The sequence below is a fragment of the Agrilus planipennis genome, unplaced genomic scaffold, assembly GCF_000699045.2.
Source record: "Agrilus planipennis isolate EAB-ADULT unplaced genomic scaffold, Apla_2.0 scaffold86, whole genome shotgun sequence".
NCBI lineage: Eukaryota > Metazoa > Arthropoda > Insecta > Coleoptera > Buprestidae > Agrilus > Agrilus planipennis.
This window is the reverse complement of record NW_020438863.1, coordinates 784,296-804,570: the sequence shown is the minus strand read 5'-3', so window position 1 is coordinate 804,570 and position 20,275 is coordinate 784,296. Positions and strand designations below refer to the sequence as shown.

The 20,275-nt window shown below is 35.1% G+C and overlaps 2 protein-coding genes across 3 annotated transcripts in view; one reads left to right on the top strand and one right to left on the bottom strand.

The window, feature by feature from the left end:
• Nucleotides 1-20,275, top strand: part of LOC108735692 (zwei Ig domain protein zig-8) — a 202,207-nt gene that overhangs the window by 100,420 nt on the left and 81,512 nt on the right. For both annotated transcript variants that reach the window (XM_025974241.1, XM_025974244.1), the window contains exon 3: nucleotides 13,316-13,387. The gene's annotated coding sequence lies outside the window, so the exon portion shown is untranslated. The remainder of the gene's footprint in view (nucleotides 1-13,315; nucleotides 13,388-20,275) is intronic.
• The window catches only part of LOC108735694 (zwei Ig domain protein zig-8), a 59,104-nt gene that overhangs the window by 28,645 nt on the left and 10,184 nt on the right, over nucleotides 1-20,275 (bottom strand). The gene's annotated exons all lie outside the window — the stretch shown is intronic.

Here is a 20,275-nt window from a genome sequence, read left to right as displayed (position 1 = left end):
AAAAAAGTTTTCGAAAGTATTAGACTGCTCGGCTGGTAGGTTGGTTGGACGACTTCATTTTAATATTAAACGAGGTTATTTCGCAAAAAAAATCCTCTTGCAGGGAATTAAATGTGACCTTTACTTTGAAAATGATTTCAAACATCTATCTGTTTTATGTAAATAGTATTCAAATGATGTTCCAACCAGAACGCCCTTTGAAGCGAAATTTTCGGGAAAATTAATTCCCCATTGTGTGCACATTGTTTTCACTATTTCGTCATTGGATAGGTAATAAATTCCAAAATTTTTAACAATAGTTGTGAATAAATCGAATTATGTTTATTTAATAGGTGTGTAAATATTTAATCTGTTGTACGGAAAAATTGTTTTATCCTATTGAACTTTTCATGGCTCAATTCACATAACGCAGCTAAAAATTAGTCCGATAATGCTGATTAAAAGTAAAGTATCTAATAAAGCTACGAATTTTTTGAAAATTTAATATTACCGTTCCTAATTAATAGTACTCTTAATTATTAAGTTATTATCTCAATTAGAAGGGTGCTAATTCGGATGGTAGTAAAATTGTTATGTGGTCGTATAGTCTCCAGTTTCCGCGCGTTTTTCGCACTTTCACTGTTGTCATTTTCGCGTAACGATGGGATATAACGCTACATTAAATTGAAATGATGGCAATTTTCATTATCTGATTATCTACTTTGATGATCCCCGTTGATTTATTAGGCGTGTGTCGTCAATTGCAGATACATGTTTTTTGTTTTGAAATAAAATATTTCATCACCATCACAGGGTCCAAAGATTGGTCCCCTCCTTCATAATAAGGGCTACGAATTTCCCTGAAGGTAGAAAATTTCATTTCCTTAATTATTAATTAAATAAGAGTAGCCTAATGTACCTCTGCTCCTTTTAAATCATGTTTCTACTTTTAATAATAAGTCTCTAATTAACCGTTTTTATCTCAAAAAGTACCCTTATTGACCAGCGCCCTCTACTTTTCCCTTTTTTCTAATATTGCTTCATTTGTAACGTTTTCATCCACGTCTCTTATAACTTTCGTGTTCCGCGCTCAATATTGTGCACGTTTCGCATCGATACGGAGCCATTCTCCAAACATATTACAAGACAACATTGTTTAATATATTATAAAAAGTCTAACGTTTGTTGTAAGGATCTCCAACTCACCAGAATATGATTTATTGTCTAAAGTTCATGTTGCTTCCTTTTAACTTTACTTTAATATAAATTCTACTGATGACGCGGCATAAACTAAAATCTTTTGACGTATATTGCACAAATATATCACGCCATGGCGTTGCCGAGTTCAAGGTAATTTAATTATTTCGTTAAGAAGTGAAGAAATAACAGTTTCATTAATATTTTTAGACGTTCCGGCTCGTCACAAGCAAACTTAATCCCATCACGACCTTAAACGTTTCCAAACCCAATAACGCGACCTAGAGATTTTCGTGACAACCGACGTTAGATTACATTTTCTTAACTTCTGGCGTAAGACCAAAACTCAAAGGAAAAGAAATTAAATTTTATATATTATTTTTACACACCAAAGATAAGCTTCATAAAAATGAAAACTGATTACTCGGAGACAGAGATTTGCCAGTAATTCTCTATGGGAGTATCGCGATCTTTAAACGAGAAAATCAAATGGACTTTTTCGAAATTGAAGTAAATAAAATAGTAAAACCCAAAATTCAACCTACAAATGTTTTGAAATTTCTATAACGTGCTTCAAAATCCAATTCCTTCTCAGTCTTTAAATGAGGATGTTGCTTTGATGGGTATTCCGACAGAACTTCTTAGATAGAATAATTATTAACATGTTATTGCTGTACAACATAAATGTCGATAGGTCTACGAAGATAATCGATAATATACCAAAATGGTTCGACCTTCCGGGAAATGCAGATAATTTTCGCCGGAGTATGTAGGTCGTTCCCAAATTGAATTATTGCTTAGCTACATTGGATTTTGTGATATTTGCATCACTACACATTTGTTCTTATTGGTATAACGTAAACATATGTGTGTTAAGGTATTGAAATGTATTCACATTTGCGCCGTGTAGGAAAGGATCTCGTCGTCGCGTAAAATTTAAAATTAAAACAAAGAGACAGAGTATGTGAAGCATGAATTTAATAACGGGAATGCACATGGGTACGTGTATGTACGTACAGTATTGTATAAGAACATGGTTCCAATTTAAAATGACGTTTAATATCAGTGAATAAGTTAGTGGATGCAACATTCGAATGGAGTAGGCAAAACAGATGGGAAAAGAGACATACGGAGGGGTTAGGGGGGCGGTTTAGGCCTGGTAGCAGGGTTCCGCAGACCGAAGTGCATTGTTAATTGCAGGTCACTGCACAAAGACTTGCTTTATTTCGCGGAAGTGAACTGGAATGTTGTTAACGGGAACGACGTATTCTGCGATTGATCGTGCCGAACTGAAACGAAATTCGGTCTAAATTGCTCTTTGATTGGATGCCTTCCCAATGAAGACATTAAGTTTGAAACTCGTTTAGAAATAGCAATTTCCCTGGGTTAATACGTGACGACTCGACGCGTTACCAATTACACTACAAAAGTCAAAAATATCTACCACTTTTTTCGATATTACTCGAGTAGTTTATAGGGGATCTATTTCATGAAAAATAAAATCTTCGAGTCTCACAAATAAATTTAAATAAGCACATAAAGGATAAATATTCGATGATTGAATAATGTCGATGTGATGCGTCTACTAGCGCTCCAATTTGAGATCGTTTAGGCTGTGCTACGTAAGTTTCTTAAAAAGGATTTTGGATTGCTGCTAAGGCGTACTACATAACATAAATGTGTCTGCCACAATATAAGATATGCTGTAAATTCATAATGTCAAGCAGATAGCAATCTTTGATAAGGCATTTGTCATCAAACAAATACTATAGTTAACAGCAAATGTCGATAGATGGCGACATATTCCTAATAACTTGGTCGCTAATCTATTTCATGTTTGTGCACATGAAATTGAAGGGACCAAGGAGGTGGTGACAAATATTGCAATTAATACTAATTATATAAATACCGGAGAGCGGAATCGGACCCTAGACACAACGCGATCACTAATTAGAAGCCTTAAGTGCATGCTCATAATTTATACAGTACACGTTCTCTTATGACCTGAAATGAGCACGTAACCAAAGATGAATGGGCATCTAACAAGCAAAAGGAACCATGATGCAATTTCGGTTATCGAATAGTCCCAAAAGTAAAGTGTTTCTTTCCTAAGAGGTATTTGAACGCTAATGAACCTTTGGCGCTCTCCTACAATAAGCCGATGTTTAATGAGACATTGAAACTCAAAGGCAAGATTTGTAGTACTTTGTGGTGCAGCTTTGAAGAAAAAAGTAGCCATCTTTGCAGGTAGCCATCTTTGCAGTACAGTTAACAAAAAAGTGATATGCAAAACTATGATGACTAAAAGATTTCAGTGGTAATAAGTTTTATCATTAAGCGTTAGGTATTAATTGTTTTAATCACAAAATATTACTTAGAAACAATTAATTGATAAGTGATATTTTTAAAGATATCTTATAAAATCTGGTTAAAAATTTTTAAATGGTTTTATTGTAAACTATAGGTTTAACGCTAATAATAATTAATAATTACAAAAATTTATTTGAAAATTTTGGTGGAGGCGCCGGGACAATTTAAAATAAAGGCTATAATTGAGCTGTAATTCGAGTTTAAATGAGATATATTAATGAATTTTCATCTTGAAATTATATTTCTTTTCATAAATGTCGTTAGGGACGCTAGTTTATACATTTTTTTTACAATTAACAACAATTTGTAGTGTAATATGTAGACAACACAACATACAGCAAATATTACAATTCTAGAAATGCAACTACGACTGATTATTTTTTAAGGTATTTAGACATCGTGTAACAGCCTTTGATATGATATCCAGGAAATTCGAATTTAATTTCATTTATTTTACGTATCGGCAGAAAAGCCCCGCTGGGCAAGTTTAAACAGCCGTATGTCAAAAACTCGAAATTTTTGGAACTTGTGGCCAATGAGGGTTTTGATCAGGACGATTCAAAGAACATTTTCTCAAAGTTTCATTACCTACAATCGACCGAAACCTGTTCCATTCCCGAAACTAATTAAAACTTCCGTAATCTTCCTTCGACTGTAATGTGTATTACAAAAAATATTCTTTCTTAAAAATAGCGATTTTATAAGTGAACTTGAGCGTTTCCAGTTACGTCGACAAATGAAGTTTCTTCTTTACGGTAGATAATTTCTCGTGAAAATTCGTTTCTGCGATAAATTGTTAGGGCGTTCGTCAGGTGTCAGATAACTGGTGGATATAATGCTTGTATTCCCCGTTCCCATCTTTCCCTTCGAGTCGTTTAATTTTCGTCGTGAAAATCAATAGTACGCTTCATCTTCTTAAACAGCTATCATAAAGAAGTTTATTAATGACTCAAAATTAAATCTTTGTGTCCGTAACTGCTCATAATAAATCGCATTCACTCTAATGTCTCTTATTTTTGAATAATTAATCATAATGTAGCATTAGGCAGGTTCAATTGATTGGAATAATTAATTGACAAATTCAGGAATGAAAGTTTGTGTAATTATTATAGATACTTAAATAAAAAGATGTAACAAACTGTTGACCAGCAACTTAATGTTGTTCTTCAGGATGAGATGCTTTCTTTTGGCGAAGCAGTTGATTGTTCCTTACACATTTTATTTGCATTAATTTCTTGTGTCGATTAGTAAGAAGCTAATTATTCACCCCAAGGCAAATTACTTAAGCACAATTTCCAGTTAAGGTGGAAATTTATAAAAGCTTTCAGCAAGATAAAGCCCCTCTTTATTAAGAAAAATGGATCTAGAATGGAGGCATGCATATAGCTTGTGCAATTTATCGTTACCATCGCGATCCGCAAAGCAATTTCATCTTTCTTTATTGTCTTCATTATAAATAAATTATAGACCAATTTACGGATCGGTATATTTCAATTTAATCAGTTATAAAGACGAAGAGGTTTTGTTTTAATTCGTTTAACATTATGTAGGTTATTTAAATGCATATTAAAATGGCGGACTAATGCCAGCTGTCACTCTCACTCGGCTAACAGTAGGCAAGAGGGAGAGAGATGTCCACTAACACATTCAACTTTCGGTTGGTGTTGCCACATCTACGGAAATATCCATAGATCTAGGTAATTTAGAGACAGCTGAATGAATTGTTGTTTAAGGGTTGCTTGCACATTGAAAATTTATTTAAATCATTTAAATAACCAGGAAAAATAAAGGAAATTTATCTGATAACGCTGATCTTTGCTGGTTAGCTTTCAAATTTTATTATAGAGTCACTACTTATTGTGTAATAAACCAAAATTTTGTACGCTTTGTAAAGTTCAAGCATCTGTTTCTTCCTTCAAAGTGTGTCCCAGTTAATTACACTTAATCAGTTCATTTAGAGTGACAGTCGTTACATAAAGGCCTTCTTCTTGACGTTCAAGATAACTAATTTTGTTTATGAGCCTTCTAACTCACTTACTTTATATGGGTAATAATATGCAAGAGACTGTTCAGTACTTGTCTTCAATATTGCGCCCGAGATAACTCAGGGTATGCCTTCGGGCTTAGGGAACTGTTTTTGACAACGAGCTTCAACTATTTTAGAAACTACCTAACTCGCCACGATATAGTATATGCTCTAACTGCATACCTAGTTGTAATTAATTTTGTATATTGCTGTTCGTTTTGGAATTGCTGAAGATGAATTGCTCTCAAATATAATTAGAAATACGTAAAAACATCAGGAGGGAAGCTGTACAGGCTTCATCACTAAATTTTTGTTCACGGAAACCTTTAGTAAAGGACTTTTTCTTTTTTTCTCGGAAAAATATATGTAATTTTGATATGCAGGTTATTTTCTACTTAAGCTTACTGAAAGATTTCCGTTAGTAAATAAATAGGGATGCACTCTTTATATTAGGAAACATGTGTTACATGTAGGCACCCCGCTATAAGTGATGATGAAGCCAAGAGACCTATAGTGGGTTGCCTATATTGCGTTAGTAATAAAGAAGACCACAGTCTCTAGAATTTACATTCTGGAATCTTTCTAGAATGACTCCAGTTCGACGTCGGAAAAAACAGTTCAGGAGGCGATCGCAGACGAAGTTATAAGAGTTGAAGGTGAAATTTAGTTATTTCAATCTAATTCATCCCCTATGCAAGTAGTAAGATGGTGTATGCCTACTTGAGGAGCTCAATGTTCTGTAATTCGTGTTTTCTAAGTTTCAAGGTTCAGTAAAAAATTTTGCAGCTTGGTGTTGCGTATAAGCTGAACAAATGGTTTGTAGAAATAAGGGTTGGAAAATTTTGATCGTTTCGGCAAATTTAATTAGTTAAGAATAACAATAAAGTAGGCGCATTTGTGGTACAAGATTGTTAGAAAGTTTGAAAATCTGCGTCGGCAGTCGGTACAGCAGTAGGGCTTTGGAGCATAAATATTATGATTTGGGTGCGGTTGTCACCAATTAAGGCAAGTTCAGCGAAAGCGTTTTAAAATAACGGGCGAGGGGTTAATCCGCTATAAAATGCTACAAACTCAGCCCTAAGATATATCACGTTGTCGTTAACAAGTTTCAACCGAAATGCGCAACGATTAAATTAGAGTAAATGGGCACGGGCAGGCGTACAAGAAGAAGAGATTTAACTTGCCACAACTCCAGTTACTTCGAATAACTTTAAATGACACGTAATTCTACAAATAACTTCGTCACTTATATGCGTGAACATTATAAACAACATTCACATATAGGTACTCTAATTATTAGTTTTATTAGGGTTTACTCTTTCTATTTGTTGAAATTTAGTTTCATATTAAAAGTCAATAAACAATTTTCATTGATCATGGAGTCCATGACATAACTTGTATTCGAGTTCAAGGGCAGAGGTCAAAATGTGGCCTTAGGATCCAGATGTTTTGTCAAAAAATATGGGAAAATTCAGTAATTGGCACTCGGTTGACAAAACGTAGGTGAAAATTGGAAGCTGGGCCTAATAAACACATCCTTGACCAAAACAAACATCACCCCATAATATTTAGTTGGTATTTAATGCACCATTCAATTATTGTGACATTCAATGACTCTCTTGGTGTGTCCTATCGTTGTTTTTTCCTGCAATAGCCTGTTATTGAGAAACTGTACCATCTTAATCTTTTTCCATTGCTTTTTTCAAATCCGTCATCCTTCAATTCGTCAAGGGAGTAGTTTTTGAGATGCGAGTCCTGTGCTTTTAATTCAATCCGATGTGTGCTCGGTGTCTTCGTAATTCTCGAGACGAATATTTCGTCACAAAATAAAAAAAAAAAAAGGAACGCCGACTGCTGAGCGAATTCAGACACTTCAAAACTATTTTATCGATCAAGTCTGTCCAGTCGTGAATTAAATTTTTTTGACGGAAAACAACCGCTTTGTTTGCGAAATGCAGTTTGTTTTAGAGAGCGAGCAACTGTCGCCGCGTTACTTTATTACGAATAGTATAATTGGATGGAAGAGACATTGCGATGTCGAAGGTAAAATGAAAAATGTAAATTTGGAATGAATCTTTATTAAAACAATTATGAAATGTTCTGGAGCTCGGGCAAACATTTGTCTTTTGAATTAATGAACACGACCGGAACACGGAATTGGCTTGAAACCTGTGTCCAATTGGTTTGCCTAATTTAATAAAGCTTACTTTTGCATCATACATTCAACAAAATACGATATTTAACTAAAGCAGTGAATGTTCTAGCTCAAAATCCTATGTATTTTCTGATTAAGATTCATTTTGGCCCTTTTTCTATCGTTTTACCGCCTCTACTCCTATTCTTGCGTTACGATCGTCAGCCATCTTTGTCAGCTGTCATCTTCAGCCATCTTTGATAGCTGTCATCGTCAGCCATCTTTGATACCTGTCATCGTCAGCCATATCTGATAGCTGTCGTCGTCAGCCGTCTTTGATAGCTGTCATCGTCAGCAATCTTTGATAGCTGTTAACGTCAGCCATCTTTGATGGCTATCATCATCAGCCATCTTTGATAGCGGTCATTGTCAGCTATCTTTGACAGCGGTCATCGTCAGCAATCTTTGATAGCTGTCAACGTCAGCCATCTTTGATAGCGGTCATCGTCAGCCATCTTTGACAGCTGTCATGGTCAGTCAGGGCTTCGCCCCGCTCGTGCTGTGGGTGCTTCACCCCCCTGAGGCCCCCTTCATCTGTTGTTCACGAAAATATCTATATGAAATAATTTAGTTGATTATTTTCTTTCTGGATGTTTCCAGAACATAGATTATAATCAACGAATATACGCCGATAAAGATATAGATATTATGAAGAGTGAGTGATTCGAAATGCAGCTTTTTTTTTGGTAGAAACAATCGATAAAGGTTAATTCTGGTTAATGGTTCATAAATAATAAAAGAGTTTAGCGTTTGTTCGATAAAAGCATCAGCGAAGTAAATTCGATTCTTCCCTTTGTTGTTTTCTTTTTCGGCAGTATTATACTGGGGGCTTATCAGAAAACCTTTACGCGTCATTAAAAGGAAATGGTCTTTTGATGAAGAGTCCCACGGGACGAACGGGCATTTCCAAGTGCATTGGGAAGGAACCGCCGTCGCATAAATTGCTCGAGTTTTTAAAATATAAATTGCCTCTTTTATATCAAAAAAATAGACCGGAAAATTTTCAGGTCCTAAGCCAAATTTAGAACTGCCACCTACCCATCTATTTGAAAGGTCTTTGTGTTATACAAAAATCTTTTTAAAGTAGAAAATGGAGATTGTATCAAAGGAATAAATAAAGTAAAAAAGAAAATTCACTCTGGTTATCTATCCTTGAAACGTTTTCCCTGTGGACTTAATAGCATATAATGCTCATATTATCAGAAGTTATTTCTATTTGTCACAGAAACTGTTTGTAAATAAATTATGAATAAAATTGAGAACAATGTTGAAGATATTAGTTAGAAATCTTGGACCATTCTAAATTTTATAGAAACGTGATAATTAAACCTTCAAAGGGATTAACGAAGGACTTAAACGAGATAAAGGGAACAGCTAGCAGTGAAAGCACAAGACCAGGCCTTCTTTATAATGTTAAATAAAGGACCCCAACATTGTTAATTAATTAAAGACCGAAGAGGGAAATATACGAGAATTGTATTTCCAGCGATTCCGCCAGTTATATGGCGTTTTGTTCCGATTTTTGTTCCTCCTTTTTCTTTATTTGTGCTGGTAAGAAACGAGTTGAGCAAAGGAAATTATCCCGAACCTATTCTGAAGAGGAAGTTAACAGAATCGTCAAGTTTTAATTGAAGCACATCCGCTGCAATTGCAAGTTCCTTTTTACTCAAATAATTTTCCTGCATTCGTCAGACCACAAGCCAAAGTTTTCGCTTTTATAAACTTGAAAAGTACATTGAAGTTCGTTGATAACGATGGAAATCAAAGCGGAAGTTATAAAGTGGGGATTATCAGGTTTTTACATCAAAGAGAACAGTTTTTACATAACAAATGGATTGTTATAGGTGGAGTCATCATAACTCAGTTTCAATGTACATAGGAAGACAATTATCTTTGAAGGTCTTTTTATTGCGTCATTATTTCACCACGTCTTTATCCGTTTTAATTTTTTTTTGTCGAAAAAGCTGATTCTATATACAGATATAATTAGAACACGCGCTCATGTCTTTCCACGAATTTCTGATGGATGATAGTCTGTCAAACTTCAAGATCGAATTATTCGTAGCAAATAATCAAGCGGCAGGGACTATATCAATCATTCGCTGAAGAATGCCGATCCGACAACTTCGTCTAGGGATGAAGGTGGATGGGATCAGGAAGAAGATGGGGTCACAGCGAACAAAAATGTCTCGCGGAGATTTGAGCTGCTTCTTTTCGTCTCAAGTATACGATGAAAAGAATCCGTCACTTTGAATCTGCGTGACCCTCCTGAGTGGAGTGCAATGCGATATCCGAGAGAATCGCCAGCTGCTACGACAACTGCTTCTAAAGACGTAGGGATCGCAAAGGAAAAATGACGAAGCAAGTCAGAGTTTGAGAGCGGTACCTTTTTTAATAAAACTTTGACAAATACACAGGGTGTTTCTGTAGCAAGCAACAAGCTTTGAAAGGAGTTACCTAAATGCAATAGGATGTTGCAATCTGAAGCCGTTTCTGGGCTTCAATTAACAACGTACAGAGAAATTTTGATGACAATGTTTGATTTTGAATGATATTGTGTAAAGTAAATATCGACACCTTACTACTACCTACTTACGTTAGTTTCGCAAGTTTAACTTTCTCTTTTTCGGTTTTCTTTAAAACACCAAATCTCCATAACATCTGATCTTCTATTCGACATTATTATGTTAACATGTGGTAGAGCAAAACAAAATAGCAATGAAAAATGCTGCTATAACGTCTTGGAATGCTAATATATTTCTCCGTCATATTTTACTGACATGATGGCACTTTTTTCCACCCATGATGATGTTGTAAGGGGAAACTAAGCAGAAGAAAATGATTCTTCAAAAGGTTAAGGGTGAAGTGCTATGTACTTCGACGACATTATTAAACTCATAGGTTCACAACAGTTTTCCAATGGTTGATAGTTTATGAATGCTTTTCAAAGGCTGAGTTGTAATAAAGTTACAAAGTTCAAGCTTTTGCGTTTTGGAATAAGTAGGCGAGGTTTTAGCGAAGATTGGCTACATACAATGTAATGCGATCTAATGAAAATGCGAACGTGTTAAACATTGAAGACAAAGTATTCGACATGAAAATTACCCTTAACATCGCGTTATGATAGCGAAACATGACGTGCGATCGTTATAACGAGAAGTTCCCACTTTTCCTAATGGTTTGTAAAAGCCCTCCTCCGTCGTTGCATTAGGTTTTCTGGTGCAGTAGCCATTTAAACTACGTACGTCTTAAGTAGCGGCGATGGTTTATAATAGTCGCGAAAGCCGTCGACTTTGAGGTTGCGCCAGCCCGATGGCTTGAGGCATTATAATTTGTGGCGAGAACGCATACACAAAGTGGCTTTTCTTGACGCTGCAGAGCGGATGCGGAAGTTAAAGTGGTCGCCTCCGAAACCAACATCGTCGTAGATCGATGTTTAATGAGCGTCTTCGTCCTCATCTTGTATACCTAAGTGCACACGTTGTGCACTGCACACCCAAATTGTTCGAACATGTTACATTAACGCTTGATGGCTTGAAGCATTTGCTACAGTACCTAACTATTATCTATTTCATGGAATATCGCGTTGACTGGACTCTACTCGGATTATCCATGCATCATGGATGCATGGAATAATAGGTAACATCAGAGAACTGTGTTACAGGTTCTAGGTTTCCTATTGGAAATACATGGAAACGATTTTTACCAAAGATAGAATCATTTCAAATCGTATTCTTCGCCTCAAGCGTATTTAACCTGTGAATTTCGTCAAAATCTTTCGATTACTCGCCCATATCTACAAGGGGTCCGGCAACAAAATTAGAATTGAAGCCCAATACACTTTTTTCCTAATTCCACATTGACCACCCTGTATATCCATGGATAGGAAGAGTATATAAGGATTCGAAAATACCACAAATGGCGTGGTGAGCGCCATCTGTAGTACGATGCTACATTTGAGGATTAGGTATGCTCCAACGAGGTCCATTTAAAAATATGGATATCTACTTGCTGAAACTAATACCGGCGGACCTTGTTGGAGCATACGTAATCCTCAAATGTAGCATCGTACTACAGATGGCGCTCACCACGCCATTTGTGGTATTTTTGAAGACGCTCTGTTAAGACAGCAGGTCGGAGCCGCCTGCGACGCGCTGATGAGATCCAAAAAGATTGAAATCGCGATCCGCGTCTGGCAGTTTCGACAGAATACAGACCACTTCGAATTATTTTGTTATATAAGGATTGTTGGACAGATAGAAATAAAATCTGTTAAGGTTATTGAAGATGTTTTAGGTACTGACTGAAATTTAATTGTAGCTCTTGCTGCAAAATAAAGCTAACTTTTGGATACTGTAGTCGTAAGGAGTTCCAGGATTTCGATGAGCGTTTATTTAAGTTTGCGATGTATGTAAATACGTGATGTAGTAGAGTGGCTTTTCGAATAATATGAAAAATTCATGGGATAAGAAGGCATCCAAATACCTCAACTAAATCGAATTTTCCAACTTGAAAGACGGATGTACTTGTACCGAAACCGTCTTGGCTCACATAAGAACAAAATTTATCCCGGAATCGTTTTATCCCGCTTATTTTTCATTTCTCGCAAATAATCATTGACAGTTTGAGATCTTCTTGAAGACTGTTTTTCGGAGAATAACAAAAGTAAAATGAACTATATCATTTGAATGGTTAACAATCGGAAATGTAGAGAAAAATGATTCGTTCGAATGTCCTTGGTGAATAAAAGGCGTCAAAAGTATTGCATTTTTGTTTTTTAAAGCAAGGAAGGTCAAAGAATTTAAAAGGGTGTTGCATTACTTATTGAAGGGTTTTTCAAAAGCAAAGTTGCCTTGATCGGCTTTATTTTTAATTTTGAATAAAGCACGAGGAACAGAATTCGATAGGGATTTCTCTTCAAAAGAAAAGCGAGAAAGCTCTGCCATTTTACGTAGTTGATACTATAAAGGAATGAAATTGCATCATCTTCCGGGACTACACCACGTAACTGTATTTATTGGGGATATTCCCCTTTGCCTGTACCTTTGACAATAATCGAATTTCATGAAAAGGACGTACCGCGTCAGCACTCTAGAACCTTTCTTCAAGTAAGCGATATTCAAAACTGCCTCTGTAAGCATGGGCTTGTTGCTTTCGTCACAAGTTACGAGTAAATGTGGAAAGCCAACTTTAATAAAAGATAAATAAGTCGCGAATAGAGCTCCTTTAAGTGCCCTTAAATGCAGGTCATACTTCTAGAAAAGGAAGCGGTCAAAATCGAACTTTAATACACATTAAACGGAGCAAATAGGTCTTTATGTTACGTAGTAACCGGATACCATAAATTTTTATTTAGGATGGTAGTACATCCAATAGAGCTAAACATTGGTAAAATTGTGACGTAGAGGTCATTTAGAATGACATGAGCTTCGGCCTTGAGTTGTGCAGTGACATTGTTGGATGCATTTAAAGATTCTTTGAATACATGTAATATATGTACATACTTATTGGTGTATGGAGGTTTGTTATCATTATGTTTTCTATTGCAGATATTGTTTATCACTCTGTTCTTGATCCACTGTCCATGTTTGACATCTAGGATGGATTCTTGCGATTATAATGTAAGTGTACAAGTTTTAAAAGTTTTAAGCCAGTTATTTAGCATCCGTTCTTTCATCGACTTAGTACGTTGCAAAATTGGTCTTCACGAAAAGCCATTTTATTTTAATAGAATAATATACAGCTTATATCTATCTTTATGTTAAGTTTTTGATTTCACTTCATCCATTTCATTCATAGGAATTTGATTAGTATTTATTAGCTATCGAATAATTTAATTAAGCAGGTATTTGAACAATAAGATTACTATAAATTGGCATCAACTTGTACCTACGTTCCTAATAATTATTTATAAAATTAATTATACTATAAATTATAAAATTCTCATAATCAAAGGGAAATAAGGTAGAGCGTACGTTAGTTACGACTTGTTACAATTATCAGTCTCTCTTTAAATAGCAGGGTTCCCTCTAACCCTTTTGTACGAGGCTTTTCTTTCAACAAAATAAGTTAAATTAAATTCTAAATTCTTGCGGGTTTTCCCAAAGGAAGTCGGATAGAAGGTTCCATGGCAGATGCTTTACGAAGACAAAGAGCTGAAAGGAAACTTCGAAGATATCCTAGCACAATAAATGCATTAAATAAAACACCGTAACCTAAAATTCCAGATTCCTCTAGGTAGGTAATTTCTAAATTCCACCCTTAAAATGTAAAAAAGTAGAGTGCAATCTTGTGTAGAATGACTATTGATACGGAAATTTGATTCTTATCGTTAATTAGAAACAAACTATTACGAATATATGAGCGCTTTTAGAAAATCTGGCCATAAGGGATGAAATGGGACTTAGTTGTTATTTGATAATTCTCAAATGTTTCAACTTAAACATAAACATATCTGGATTTGTCCTAATTTTCTAGAGCTTTTCTTGGGCATTAGCTAGGTATTGATTTCAGTAATCGTAAGTCAATTTGCCCTTAACTATGTACGTTTTCGACTGATATTTTAAAAATTATGAATGACTTTTTGAGTAACTGTCACGGAGCGCAGCACCAGGTAATCGACCGAAACTATATCGTATACAAAGAAATACGTTTTCTAGAGAAATATATAAATGTGACTTTCAAAGAAAAATATTGAAAGGGTGAAGGTTGCTATCACAAAAAGGTTGATCGTCTAGAAATTCGCGAGATGGAATTTCGAAGATCGCGAAGTGTGAAAAGTTTTTATTACGCAAAAGAATGATAAATGGTAGGTTTCGGTTATTTATTTTTAGGAAGCAGCGTTTCGCACGATTTATGTCAGCTCCTGAACCGTATTTCGCACCTGTTGTTAAAGTGTAGCGAAAGATAATAATATGAAACGGGAATAATTTGAAGACGCCAGCCAGAGCACGAGAAAAAAAAATTGAAAGAGGTGTTCCGGCAGGTATAAAACATAAAGGACCGTATCCATTAAATTAATGCAGGATCCCTTTTTCCCTCCGGAATGACGTTTCTGAAAACCTAAAATCATGTTTGCAAAATATATTCTAGGAAACAAATCACACAGAATGCCTTCAAAAGTAACGAAAAAAAAAATGCTGTGCACAGGACCCATCTTTGATGTAGATAATTTAAAAGGTTTCGATTTTGATATTAGCACGAAATAGATTTTCAGTTATTGATTGGTTAAACTATCACTTCGACGTTTTCTATAGGCTCGGTTATATAAAAGTAATCCAAAGTTTGCATTTGGATGGTCATTAAAAGTGTTTCAACAATAAACAGTTCTTGGAATTATAGAATGGTTTTGTGGTAAAACTTGACGCTGTTCGAATTTGGTTCTAAAAACTGTGGTCGGTTCGAGTTGCTTCCTAACGTTTCGCAAGCACGATTGGCGGGCTTCTTCAGAGGTCTTTCTATCCCCGATGATGGATATGGACGGCCTGTAGACCCGAATAAGGACAACATCAGTTAACATATTTTACCATTTTGTGGTTGAATTACTATCTACCCAAAATAAGTATATTACTTGTCTACCTGGTGTATTGAATTGAGTTTTGTGTTCTTTAAACGTTTTTATGGGGAATTTTGGGTTTTATTAGTGTTATATTTAGTAGTGGGTACTAAAAATGAGTGAATGGTGAACCTTAAGCGTTATATGTGTTTTGGGAAGTCATCTGAAAAGTAAGCTATGCGTTATTTATTTGGACATTTAGCGGTATCTTCGAAAATATATTAGTTCTTTAGAATTTCCACATGTGCAAGTTGACGGTATTGCACGGAGATATAAGAAAAGGTAACGATGGCAGATATGGCGCATTGTAATTTCGTTGGTTCGTCGTTGAGCCACTGCAAATCGTTCAGAATTATCATTCGCATTCGTAAACCAGACCGCATACAAACCGCTATTCGCCTTTGTCTCCCCTTTATTTCCATAAACGATTCTGGTTTTTATTCCCCATTTACCGTTATTTCATGTAGATAAGTTCGGTGGTGTATCAGAAAAACTGCTTTTGTTCTGGCATTTGAACGAAAGGATTTGCAATGAGATGGACGCGTAACCGACTTCAACGACCGTTCCATTTCTGATACAAGAAGCAATCAAATTATTTTCATTCTTGCAGTTTTACTACAACATTGTACTTAATGTATAACACAGAAAGAAAAACGTATGGTATATCTTATGCATAAAGGGAAAGCGTTTTCAACTGGAATTATTGCTACATCCCAGTGGTTTTGTGAATGTTCACCAAGGACTCTTCGTGGAATAATTTTACCTGTGGCAAACCAATTTAGATTCTTCTATCATCATCATAAGTTCGTCAGTTCTGAGACTGGACTTGGACATGCATTTCCATTCTTTCCATTCCTAAACTAATCTTCTCATTTCCCGAAAACTACAACAACCAACATCCTTAACTATTTATGAACAGTAATCTAATCTAGGTCTACATCTACTCCTCTTAATTCCTGTTCCTGTCCTACCAACTTATCTCGCCTATTTCTTATTGACTTGCAAAAAGTCCTCTGCTCTCTTATTATTTCTAATACCTCTTCATTTTTAACTTTCTCTATCCATGGTATCCTCATCATTCGCCTGTAATACCAAAGTTTCCAAGTTTCGTACCCTGGATTCTTCTATATCTTCTGTAAAGTATACACTAATGGTTAAACTTTATTTTAAAAGAAAAGCGGCAACGTTTTCAACTGGAGTCTGGTTTGATAATTTAGTTTAGCCAGTTGCAAGCTGGTCTAGCTCATTGGTGGAGTCTGTATTTTCTATAAAACATGCACTTACAGTTAAAATTTCAGTTCATTTTTATAACAGTAATAGCAGAAACTGTTAGGCATGATACATAGAATGCAGATACTTAGATTTACTTTAAACGAAAACCGACAATGAGTTCAACTGGTTGGATCGATCAGTTTGATTTGTGAGCGCTGAGATACGATCCTTTTGGAGTATTTATCTTTTGAGTTAAACAAAGTAAAATATGCGGTCCAATGATTGTCAAATGTGAATTTTAGAGCCCCAATAATACTTTTACGATTGTTTGTACTTACAGTTAGGAATTAGCGTTGTTTTGTTCTATGCAGGTTATAAATGGCCCAGTAAATTGTAAAAAGATGTAAGGAAGTAAAATACATACATACATACATTCCCGGAAAATAATGAGTCGAGCTTAAGGTTGCAGAAATCGTTATGACTTCTTTTTATTTCTTTCTCTCTAAAATCAGTTTATTGCAGCCTGGAGCTGTAAGATCCGCATTGCGCTTAACGTCAACAACGGCTGCCTTTTCTGGAATTTTCATGTGTATTCCATTCATTCATACACATACGTAACATTACTCCACACCAGCTCGAACATTGTGCCCTTCTTCTCATTCTTTTATTACATAACTAATTCTGTTCCCGTTTTTTCGGATAATAAAAGTGCGCTACACTTTTCTATTGTTCAAGTACATTCTGCTTTTGCCAACAACCAACAAGATCTGACTTTAATGTTTGATTCTACTGTAATACTTTCCATACATACATAGGATTATTATTGTAGATTTTTGACGTAATTATCTTCTTTTATTGGATATACGGTATATAGTAATAATTAAAACTAAAATTTTAATTGTGAAAGTAGGGTTGGAGTTAATAGAAACCTTATAAAGAGACGAAAAAAATAGAAGTAGTAGTAGAACCAGCGGGTGCTGTAGAAGTCAATAGAGAAAAGAAGAGATATGATCAAAAACCTTTTGGGTGCTTCATTCTCATCAGCTACTGATGGTAGGCTAGCAGTCTCACCAGACTATTCCGCAGGGTAGTTTTCTTTTAGGAATAGTGGGAATGGGTGGGCAGGGGTTGCGATGAATGCTAAAGCTAAGAATAAAGGGCTAGTAAGATGCATTTTAGAAGCGGAAACTGCAGTAAATAAGGGAAGAGATTAGACAATACTGTTCATAAACGTTATCTTGTTTTTCGTATAGAAATATAAGATTTATATTTTTAAGGTAAATAATTTTGGGATGATTACGTCATATACGCCTACATTTATTCAAGTATTTACAGGTTGCAAACGTTTTATATCTTAAGGCACTTCTCTTTGTTTTTCAAGATCGAAGGAGATGTTTGTTTGCGTTCAAAAATAAACAATTCTTTTTGAGAGTTAAAATTTCGGCGCGCACATCAAATTTTAAAAGGCTGTTGAAGTAAAATCGACGAATTTCCGTTCTCATTCGCTCGTACCGGATGTTTAAACTGGGCCACATTGATTGCTAACCTTCTTAGGACCTGTGCCACTGCGAGAAATGGGTCAAAATTTCAGAAAAATGTCATCAAAGCGAATAGTACTTTATAATGAAATATTTTCATGGTTTATAATTTTTAACCAATTCTTACTAGGTAGGTATTTTGTGGATATTCTGTAGCATAGATACATAACTAAATTGAAATTAAAGGAAAATTTTGATTATCAGAACTAAGGCAAGTAACTGCCTACCGATTGTGGTTAACGAAATCGATAAGATCGATTAGGATGAAACAACCCATTTACTTAAATCAACGACTACTTAACAGATGGTCTAACGTCTTAATCCCTAAACACCCCTAAGGGAAGATAGCTGCCCTGACCGATTTTCGTATTGTATTTTGGAATCGTACCAACTATACTGTTGAACACGATAATATTACCTAAAACTGTAATTGTTCGTGTAAAACAATAAAATATCTCTAGCTTTAACACAAACGTGGTACCGATTACGATATGAATAGGATTATGTGTCAGCTTGGAGCTTTAGTTTGATATTTAGTAGCACAAATAGCAGTGGTAAGATCTGCAATTGAAATTTAGGTGAATCTCGAGGTAATCCTACTTATGTTGTAAACTTGCTACACACAGTTTTAGTCCTTCCCATTTTGTAAATCGTCATGCATTTAGCATGTTGCTCATTTTTTGAAATATAATAAGTATCAGTCTAGATAAAATTCCCAGATTTCTGTTGCCGTGTATAACAGTATCAAATACCGTTTTCATAAATCCGGAAATTGCCTCTTACTCTTTTTATTATTCGGTGCATTAAAATACTAAGTCGATGCGCTCAGGACTATTCAGTTTGTTTCACGAACGTAATTATAACTTCAGGAATTATTAGTTTATTATATATCTAGAAGATGGAGTGCTGCACGGTGAGTACTTTTAAGATAATATTGAATTTTGTTCGGCAACCCGTCGGAATAGCTTTTAAAACAAGGATTATGCAAATTTGTAATAACGAAGCAACCTCATGTACTTTTACGATATAATTAAAAGTAGAATTCAAGAATAGGGTTGTGCTAAAGGATAATACTCCTAACAATGGAGAGTCAGGAACTGTATTATTATTAGCAACAAGTTTTAGATAAAAATAATTAGGGATATAATTTACAATATAACGTACTACTGCCCATTCGAATGTAAATGTATTCAGTCTGGTTAATTGTCGAAAATTATACTAACCCACGGGCCTGATACCTTCCTTTTTAAATGTTTAGTTAATGATCCTCTACAAAGGTTTAAAATGACAATAAATTCGCTCATTTTATTATCAGTTTTAATGGATGAATATTGCAAACCTAAAAAAATTACCATTTATCAAAATCTTCATTAGAATCTTGTTGGAAATTTTTTTTGTTTGAAGGGCAGTGATGATACAATCTCACAGCCAGAGGAGTTTTTGAAGTTGTTATTAAACTTTGTCAACATCTTTTAATTTTTCTGATTTCGAACGGTTCCTTTTTAAATACTTGAACCAATTTCATTTTCCAATTATTTGCAAGTAACATTAAATAAATAAGCAAACTTTTAATACACTTTACCGTCTTGGGTAACGTTTAAATCGGAATACATTTTAAGGGAATAATTTTCTGTACTTCCGGGAGGCGGACAGAACTCATTTAATCTTTATATACATAGGAAAACACGGAAGAAAATCCCAGAAAGTCAAAAGCTGAGTACGCTGTGTAAACACGGGTTGAATTAAAGAAAAAAAGTTGCCACCGTCTTTTATTAAGTAAAATGGACATTACTCCGATGCTAAGCTTTGAAAATAAACCATTGATTTAGACATGCTATTATCTGAAAAATCGTTAACTAAAATTGTCTAAAAGAGACCGAAGTACGATGAGGTTTGTATTAAAACCTTAGTGTCATTGTCTTTCATATTCATTTTTAATTGTGAGAGGATGTTGCCAAACATTATATTAAATACAGTTAATAGAAAATTTATATAGATGGTGTTGTGTCACGTTAAGACGTGCTAATGAGACCTAAAAAAATCGAAATCGCTATCCATGCCTGGCAGTTATGACAGATTGCTCAACAGGACCCTTTGCTGATGTTTTTAAGGAAGCAGTCAAGGATGTTTATCTTCATAATTATGGATTCAATATTTAACTGCTTTAAAAGCCTATGTTCAAGAAATCGCTTTATTAACTACGA